Source organism: Physcomitrium patens, chromosome 16 (genome assembly GCF_059467195.1).
Source record: "Physcomitrium patens ecotype Gransden chromosome 16, ASM5946719v1, whole genome shotgun sequence".
In the NCBI taxonomy this organism is placed as follows: Eukaryota; Viridiplantae; Streptophyta; class Bryopsida; order Funariales; family Funariaceae; genus Physcomitrium; species Physcomitrium patens.
The window spans coordinates 14773563-14784558 of NC_143425.1; positions in this window are offsets into that span (position 1 = coordinate 14773563).

Sequence of the window (10996 nt, forward strand, 5' to 3'; positions counted from 1 at the left end):
GCATGATAGGCAATAACAAAGATTTACTCATCATATCAAGGATCACACTTTACATCAATTTATGCATCTGATTTTAGGCAATTAGCTTGTCACATTAATTGGAATGAATAAGCTTTCGTGAGTCAATTCTATTGAGAACTAAGAGACAATATAAATGACCTATTATTATTATTTGATTCTTAAACACTCAATGAAGCCATCAACCAAGCTATGAAGTTCAATATTTGATTAATTCAATATTATCAAGTTCAATGCTTGTGAACTTTGACAAAGCAACATACTAAAAATTTGTACTTTATTGCTTCAATAAATACATGCTTTTATATTATGAAGTTGAGGATATATAAATTCATGTGGTAAAATTCAAAACTCTTGTAGTAGAAAAAAAGAAGCATCAATTTGAATAAGTCCTATGCTTGCATTGTTGTGAAAGAGACTACAAATTTAAAAACTATCCAAAGAAACAACATACAACTAGGAATAAAAGTATACTCATTCAAAAAAACGAAGAGGCCCAACTACAATAGGGATTGTGTGGCTTGACATTCCAATACCTCAAGTTTATTAAGGTCCATCTTTCTTTGTCCAATGTACTTTTGTTTTATTATACTTTTATTATTTGGCTTATAAAAACATCAAACAAATGCTTTATTAGATTCAAGAGAATTTCTTTGCTTTATAGATGAGAAGTTTATCAAACTTCATAAAACAAATTTAGTACAAAAGTCAAAACTAGTACATGTAGAAATAATAGATGATCAACTTTTATCTTTAGATAATATAATTCATGAGATTATAGCACTAGAAATATCATTTGAAGGCTATAGTAATAAAATAATATTTAATATTATTAAAATCTTATCCAATCTTATTATTTTAGAACTTTTGTAGTTGAAAAAATATAATCCATCTATAGATTGGAGGTTTTATAAGATTCAATTTCCTATAAAAATATTTTCGGTGAAACTTATCAAGACGTCATCAACTACAAAGTCTTTATTTCTTGGAGCAAGGACTTTTATAAAGATAGCCAAGAAAGAAATATCATTTATCATTTATGCAACTCCAATTCTTGAAAAATAAGCTTACTAGTCACAATTATAGAGCGGTATAAGGAATTTTAAGATATCTTTAAAAAGAAATGATGACATATTGTTAGACCATTAATCATATGATTGTGCTATCAATTTTCAAAAAGGGACTCAACTACTATTTGGCCTAATCTATAATCTATATTAAAATGAGCTTTCAACATTGAAAGATTATATCAATAAAAATCTTGCAAAGAACTTTATTTTATATTCCAAATCTCTAATATACGAATACTTTTTGTGAAGAAAAAAGATAGATCTTTATAAATGTGTGTTGATTATTGTGGCCTCTACAAAATTAGAGTAAAGAATTATCATCCATTATTATTGATATTAGGACTTTTGAAGCAACTCCGTCAAGCCAAGATCTATACCAAAATAGATCTCTATAGAGTGTACAATTTGCTATAGATTAAAAAAAGAGATGAATGAAAGACAAAATTTTGGACAAGGTACGGATACTTTGAATACAATGTCATATCTTTTGGATTGAAAAATGCTCCAACTATATTCTAGTATTTAATATTTTTTTTTTTTTGAAAATTCTTTAAAAAATTATTATTTATTATCTTCATGATATCTTAATCTATTCTAAGACCTTATAAGAGTATAAAAAATATGTGAGATTTTTCTTGCAAAAATTATAAGATGAAAGATTATATACAAAATTAGAACTTTTTTTTGGTCCATTAACAAGCTTTTAAGATTTAAAGTCAAATTTTATTATAGCTCAAATCTTAATACATCCAAATTTTATAAAAGCTTTCTATTTGAAGATTAATGCTTCCAAATTTTCATTAGGAGCTATACTATCACAAATAAAAAAATGATAGAAAATTCTACTCAATTGTATTCTATTCCAAAAAGTTTTCAGATACGGAGATCAATTATAAGATTTACAATAAAGAACTTCTTAAAATTGTAGATTCTTTTCAAGAATGGCATCACTTGCTATCAAGGACATAAATCTCAAAGAAAGAAAATCTCAATATACTCAAAAAGACTAGAAAATCATTCAAAGATGATAATATATTGAACTAAAATAGCTATTGCCAAAAAAAAAAAAAAAAAAAAAAAAAAAAAAAAACTTGAAATAAGACTAAAGTTTAGAAAGGCATTGACAAGAATAAAGGTTTTTTCACTCTTGCCTCCATATATACTCTCTAACTAGGAGCTACATGGCAATATTCTATAGGACCTCCAACATGTGTTGACTATGCTCGCCACATATCTTAACTTGTAAGGCAAGTTATCTATGTATGTACCACATAGTTAGCTTGTTTCACAAGCTACTATATGGAGTTAACTTGTTCCATAAGCTACCAACATCTAATTAACTTATTGGCCAAGTTTCTAACCTATAAAGACATCTAAAGTCAAAACTATGTCTATGAAGCTTCTAAGAAGCTTTTCTAGAAGATTTTATGAAATTAGCTTATATTCGTCTACTTCTATCTAATCATAAAAGTAACTATTGGAATAAATTTATATATTTCTAATATTATCCTCTCTTTTAGGAACAAGTTCTATAATGAGCAGTGTCATGATATAATACAACTAATATATGAAAGAGTGTAGAAATTATTATATTATATAAGATCTTAGTTCAAAATATTATAAAAAATTATCTTAAAAATATAAATAATAATCAAAAGGATAGTAAAATTAAAAAGTAATAAGATTGCCTTTTATAAAATGGACTTCTATTTACTTTGTAGGACCATAAATAAAATAAATAAAATAATTAAATAATATGAGCATATTTAAGAAGAAGTTAAGATTATATTTTAGCAAAATTTATTTCAAGAAGCCAGGAATTGATACTCAAAGAAGATCGATTGTCAACCTCGGTTGAAATCAAATCCTAAGGTACAAAACCGCACACCTATAATGATTCCAAAGTTCTTTTGGAGATCAAAGAATGGGATTTGATAGCAAACTTGATAAGATTTTTATGAAAATTAAATTTTTGTGATTTGGATTTGTAATGACTTTGTAAGAGCCTTACAAAGTTAAGTTTGTTTTAGATGATTCAAATTTTTGTGAAATAAAAGAGGGTTGATATTTTGAATTATTTTAAGAGTTATGAAGCAAATCTACAAGTGAAATTTTGTAGATCATGATTATAATTGTGCTTAATATGTATTAAAATTTTTAGCTTGATCTAATGGTTGAATTGAGGATTTTCAAGGTTTAAGTAGATCAAGGTCTTGAAAAGTAGAATTTTAGATCTAATAAGGATTTCTAAGTTTTCTTGCAATCTATTTGTTGGATTGTAGTGAAAGTTATGTGTATAGGTATTAGACTTATTTTTCTATATATATAAAAAATTTGAGATCAATTTAATAGTGCAAAGAAGAAATATTAGCATTAGAAGATCAACATCAAGATTGGAGAAAAAGGGTGGCCAACATCCAAGCAGATTTTTAGATTTTTCTTCCATTTGGTAAGTATAATTTTTTTCAAATTATTTGTATTTATTTGTAACTAAGAGATTGAAAGGTTTATAAAATTTTAAATAAGATCAATGGTTTAATTTAAAGATATTGAGGTTCTAAACTATATTAAGATTTGGTTTAAGATTTAAAATTGGTTAGGATTTGATTTAGGATTTAAGGTTTGATTAAGATTTGGTTTAGGATTTAAGATTTTATTAGGATTTATCTAAGATTTGGTTTAGTATTTAGAATTTGATTAGGATTTGATTAGGATTTGATTTAGGATTTAAGATTTTTCTAGAATTTGATTGAAGTCTATTAGGATTCAACTTGAATTAAATTAGAACTTAATTGAGATTTATTTAAGATATATTGTGATTATTTTAATATTTTTTAGAACTTCTTAAGGATTCTTTTAAGATTTATTAAGGATTATCTTTTAACTCTTTTAAGTTTTTTTTATTATTTCTTTTGTAATTTCTTTAAGATTTCTTTTTGAATTTAATTAAAGCTTGTTTAGTATTTTTAAGATTTAATTAGAATTTATTTAATATTCTATTAAAATTATTATATTTTTATTACAATTTCCATTCTATCTTCTACAATTAGGTGCCCAATGCACTTCACATATTATAACAGCGGTCATCAGCTTTCATGGATCTTAGCAATTCTTCATCTTGGTTTTGATAGATGTCATTAATGAAAGGCATCAATTTTTTTTATTGCATTTGTAAGATTTTTTGTTGGCTCCCATGTACATTTGCTAATATCATATCTACATCAATGACTAAGATATGCGAACATATTTTGGCACTGCCTTGAATCTAAGACTTCTTCTACCTCAAACTCTTGATTATTATTCACTTCTATAAGAAGAGGTGGCATTTATCTTTGTTTTGAAATATTTATTGTCTTATACGGCTAAAGAAGGGACACATGAAATATAAGGTGGATCTTCATAGACTCCAGTAGATGTAATCAATAAGCAACAAAATTTATTTATTTACAAACATAAAAAGATCTCAACCTACAATAGTCTAATTTATCACGAGAACAAATAGTCTTAATATTGCGACAAAGTAATCATACCTTGTCACCCACATTGAATTGTAGTTGCTCCTTGCAATACGCATCCACGTCGGTCTTTTATTATTCTTGAGCTTCCTTTAATTGTGTCTTCATTGTTGTATAAAGCTCTGAAATATAATTTGCTAAATCATTTGTTATAGGATTATTAACTTTAAAAAAGTTAAAAATATCAAGTTGTGGATGATAACTATAATTGATAAAGAAAGGTGTTTGTTGAATAGAAGAATATATCAAATCATTGTATGCAAACTCTACCAATGTCAAAAGAATTGTCCAATCATCTTAATGATAATTGATGGTATACGTCAAATACTGTTGTAGAACTTTATTCACATGTTCTATTTTCCCATCAATTTGAGAATGAAAAGTCAAAGAGAGTTTTACATTTACCTTTAGAATCTTGAATAGGATTTTTTAAAATCTTAATATAAATTTAATTCCCCTATTTAATAGAATATCCTTTGGCAATCCATAACAACAATAGATATTGTCAATAAAAAGCTTATTTATTTCTTCACCTGAACTAGATTTTGTACATAGTACAAAATGAACTATTTTGATGAAGCAATCTATGATTACGAATATAAAGTTATATGAACTTGAACTTAGAAGATCTGTAATAAAATCCATAGAAATAAAAGACCATGCTTGTTTGAATACAAGCAATGGTTGGAGAAGTCGATAGGATCAATGACAAGGAACTTTTTATCTTGAACAAACATCACATGACTAATTAAAGTCTTTTATTGCCTTCGATATTTGCAGCCACTAAAAATCTTTAGATATAAGTTCTAAAGACTTATTGTATCCAAAATTTCTTACTACTGAAAAGTCATGATGTACTTAAAGAACATGTAAACGTACTTCTCTTTTTGGAATATATAGTCGTCTCTCAAAATAGAATAGGTTTTTCTTAAACTTGAACTTAGAAACATCATAAGACTTAAAAGAAAGATTCTTGATATCATGAATAAGAGGATGAAAGGACATACTTGATTGAATTTGTTTAACAAAGATTGAATCAACAATCAATGTTGATTTCATTGCTCAAAGATGAAAATACTCTAGCTTCAAGAGGATTATTCTTTGTTGATCAAAAGTTACATCTCTTTCTTTTGGTGCAAGTTAAGATCAACTTGAAAGAACATCTGATAAACCTTGTTATTTTTCACGTTGTTATGTGATCTTGAAATCAAATCTTGATAATGACATGCTCCAATAAGCTCTTTAAAGCAAAAAATAATGCTTTGGCTTCTTTATTCCATTCAAATTTGTCTTTACAAGCTCTATTCTTGGAATCTTTTAATCTATGATAGTTTGAACCTTCTTTGGATCCATCATAAGGCCTTCATTGGAAATGATGTATCCCAAAAAGTCAACTTGAGTAGTGTGGAATACATACTTTTCTATCTTTGCATACAATCCTACATCTCTTAGTTTTTATAATACACGATGAATATGAACTTCATGCTCTTTTATATTCTTAAAATATATTAAAATTCCGTCTAAATAATAAATGATAAAATCATCAAGAAACTCATGAAAGACATCATTCATTAGATGTTAAAAAGTAGCTTGTGTAATTATAAGTCCAAAAAGTATGACATTATATTCAAAATGTCCATACCTAGTTTGAAAAGTAGTCTTCCATTCATCTCTTTCTTTAATGCAGATCAAGTTATATGCTCTTTGTAGATTTATTTTTGTATAGATCTTTACTTGATTTAATTCATCAAGAAAACTTAAAATCAAAGGTAGAAGATACATATTGTTGATGGTGATCTTATTAAGTCCTCGACAATCTACACACATCCATAGAGATCTATCTTTTTTCTTTATAAATAAGATAGGATTGTCGGTTGGAGATTTAAAATGGCATATAAAATAGTTAGCCAAATTTTTATCAATGTACTCTTTGAGAGCAGCTAATTCATTTTGTGATAAGCTATAGGATTTGGTCTAAATGGTAGTTGAGTTCCTTCTTGAAGATCAATAGTACAATCATAAAGACAATACTCTAGAAAAATATCTATATTCTTTTTTTCAAAAATATCTTAAAAATCTTGATACTGGCTAAGAAAATCACTTGATATCTTCTCACCATGAGCAATAGAGGAGGCATATATAGCAAATGATGGTCCTTCATCTATGGCATGCATGAAAGCTCTTGCACCTATCAATAAAGGTTTGGATATACTAGACTTATACATTTCTACTTGTCTAGTAGGACCTTAGACTAAACTATGGCAGAAATCAAGATTGCAAGAAATTGAATCTATCTAAGAATTATATCTTTCTAACTATGATAATCTTAAAATGATTGAGTTAGAAGGAGATTTAATCACATTAAATATTAGTAAACTATTATGACTACTAGTTGCTACTTCTACAAAAATAGTTTTATGTGTAATATCTCTAGAAGATAATAAACGTCCATCTATTACTTCTACATGCTCAGGCTTGATTTTCTTAATTAAAGATTTATCTTATTTTTTAACAAAGTCTTCATATATAAAACAAGTTGAGGCTTTTGAATCCAGCAAGGCTAAGAATTTTTAATTTTTTGATTCTAAATAAACTTATATTATAAAAAAAGGTGAAGGATCAAAGGAGAGAATATGACTTTTATTAGATGTTGTATATGATTCCAGCCATATGGTCCCTATTGTAGTTGGAGGAACTCATTTTTTGATACATTGTATTCTTTGACAATTGTGCTTTTCATTTTATAATTACGTTGTTTCTTTGGACAATGTTAAGCAATATGTTTAGCTTCTTTACAATATAAGCATAAGTCCATCATTGACTCTTTTCTTGCTTTGTGAGGGATTGAAAATATATCATATCAATTTATATTAATTCTAGCTTTAATATATAAGTTTTTGAAAACTTAGGAGCTATTGATATTATTTGATTTATTCTTCTCCAACCATATCTTTGTTCTAGACGTCTTTCAAATAATTGATCATCACATGCAATGGCTTGAGCAATAAATTATTCCAAAGATTTTGTCTTTAACATTGTCAGTAACAAGTCTTTGACATTAACCTTCAACTTATATCGAAATTCATTGATAAGGGCTTTGTCATTCTAGTCCACGTCGCAAGCGAGGTTTTAGAATCTACCAACATATATGGTGGCTGAGTATGATCCTTGTTATAAGGATAAGAACTTGGTCTCTGCTACTCTTTCTTGATCACTTTTTCCAAATGTGGTTGTAAACACTTTTAAAAATAAATTCAAATCATAAAGAAATTATAATTTTTTTTTCCATTAGAAAGTATAAACTAAGAAAGAGTACTTGATAGAAATGCATCTATAAATCTGACTTCAATAAATCCATTGGGATATTGAAAAGGATGCAATCTTAAATAGAGCTTGAGTTATTGCAAAAATACTTCAAAATTTTGATCTTATTCCATTAAACTTTTGAGGCATACTAATCCTTGTCCCTGACATATTTATAGAAGCAAAACTCCCTGGATTTGGTTGTGAGGTTGATCTACTTGCTTTCTTAAATTGCATAATTTTTTGCCACAGTCTCTAAATTTCTTCTATAGATATAAAAATATTATTTCTATGATTTATATTAAAAATATATGAGATTTCTACTCTTAAAGTGTTGACAAGCTCATGAAGATCTAAAAAAATTAAAAATCTATTTTCACTTCTATTTAGAGTAGCATCTATAATCTTTCCTTTCATAGACAATTCAAACAACTTCAAAAAAAAAATTAGAGGAGGATAGTATGTAACTTCTAATAAAAATTTCTATAAAGATGGATAATCGACTATCTTTAAGGAAAAGATGAGTGTTAAAAAACAAGATTTTTTGTTTAAAGGTAGATAGTCTCCAACCTTCAAAATACAATAATAGAAGTGAGATAATCTACTCATTTTTTAAAACAAAACAAAAACAGTATGTTAGCACTCTTGTCAAACTATCAAGGATATAAATCTCAAAGAAAAAAAATCCTCAACATACTCTTGTATCACTCAAAGGAATTGAAAAGTCACTCAAAAATGATATAATATTGAATTAGAATGGATATTGCCAAAAACAAGAAAAAAAGAAAGTCTTGAAATAAGACTAAAAATTAGAAAGGCATTGTTTTATTATAAAAGCTTAAAATATGTAAAAATTAGTTAAAATATATTATATATTAATAAATCTAGATGTATATTAGAATAGTTAATAGATTAATTTAAAATGAGTGGATTTAAGAAACTTTATTTTGAGTTTTATTTTTTTTTATTATAGCATTTCAAAACAATTATAAGACCTAAATATTTACTATAAAGCTTAGAGAAGAGATTAGAGTCTAAAGAAGAAAATCTTAACTAGTAGGAGGCTTATTGGGAGGGATGAAAGAAAGGAATGATTGGATGAAGGTAAGGAATGGGGATCTTCATTCCTACTTGTCGAAGGCCATGTCCAATCAGCTTCAAGGAGGCTACCTGAGGCCTTATTAGGGATTAGGATTTTTATTTCGAAATAATTTGAGCTTTGGAAACTACAATTAATAATTTTAGGATTTTGAATACAAATTGGGTATAAATTTTGTATAATTTGGAGTTTTTATGAAGGAATTATTGGCGCTCAAAGTTAAGGTGTCAATTTCATATCTACTGTCACTCTTTGGGGCATAACATACGTTAATAGAGAGCAACAAAAGATCAAAGACTAGGATTAAAGAGAAAACTTTTTCAACTATACTTTTCATATACTATTTGATGAATTTGGAATTCGGATGAAGAAGTTATAGAGGGTTGAAGTCAGCATATCCAAATCAAAGGCAATGAGTAAGTGATTTTATTCATAGTAATGGTTGGAGCCATATCTTGAGTATCTAAACGAATTTTGGACTCAAATCTTTTGAAGAAAGTATATTATTGTGTTAAAAAGCTATAAATACAAATTTTGTGGCAATTAAATGCTTAATTTCTGAGATATGCAAAAAATTGCATATAGATGTAAAAAACCTAGGATTTGAAGCTAATGTTAGGATTTTGGTGATATCTTAAGATTCGGGATGAATTTGTAGTTGAAATTTTTTGTGGTAGTTTTTACAAGTATATCAGTACTTTATTTAAAATTTGAGTGTATTTAAACAGTCCGATTGAAAGATATGAGTTTTTGAAGTTTGAGAATAATACCTCATAAGGATATTAAAGGATTTAGAGGTTTTATCATATTTTGGGTGCTTTTGGGAACTTAAAACTTATATCTTTGATGTAATAGCATCTAAAAGTATTATATATATCTATATATATATAAAATGGGTCTTCTTTATCTCAAGACTTGATTAAATTAGTGGCATCCAGGAACCTAGTGCTTTCTTGAGGCAAACTCTCTCTATTCCAATAGTATTGAAAAGAGTGAAGAAGGCTTCACTATTGCCTCCATATATACTCTTTAACTAGGAGCTATGTGGTAATATTCTATAGGACCTCCAACATGTATTGACTTTATTAGCCACATGTCTTAACTTGTAAGACAAGTTATTTATGTATATACCACATAATTGGCTTGTTTCACAAGCTATTATATGGAATTAACTTGTTCCACAAGCTATCAATATGTTGTTGTGATGTAATATGACTAATAGGTGAAAGAGTGAAAATTATTATAATATAGGAGATCTCAGTTTAAGATATTAGAGCAAATTATCATAGAGAGATAGTTAATAGTCAAAAGGGTAGTAAAATTAAAAAGTACTAATATTGTCTTTTACAAAATGGCCTTCTACTTACTTTGTTGGATTATAAATAATACAAAATAAAGTAGATTAAAAAAATAAAAAATCTGAGCATTTATAGGAGAAACTTATGAATTTATTTTAATAAAAATTAACTCAAAAAGATGACTTTTGATACTCGAAGAGGGCCGGTTATCAACTTGGATCAAAATCAGACCCCGAGGTACAAAATTGAGCACCTACGACAACTCTGGGATTCTTTTTGGAGATCAGAAAGTGGAATTTGAAAGCAAATTAGATAGGATTTCTATAAGAATTATTTTTGTATAATGGAAATTTGTAATGACTTTATAAGAACTTTACAAAGTCAAGTTTTTTTTCAAATGACTTGGAATTTGTAAAATATTATAGGATTGATGTTTTGGGCGATTTTAAGAGTTTTGTAACAGATCTACAAGTGAAATTTTGTAGGTTAATGATTATAATTGTACTTAATATGTGTTGTAAATTTTAACTAGATCTAATAGTCAAATTAAGAATTATTGAGGTTTAAGTGGATCAAAGTCTCAAAAAATAGAATTTTAGGTCTAGTGAGGGTTTTTAAGATTTCTTATTATTTACTAGTTGAATTGGAATAAAAGTTATGTATTTGAATAGTAGACTTGTTTTTCTTTATATA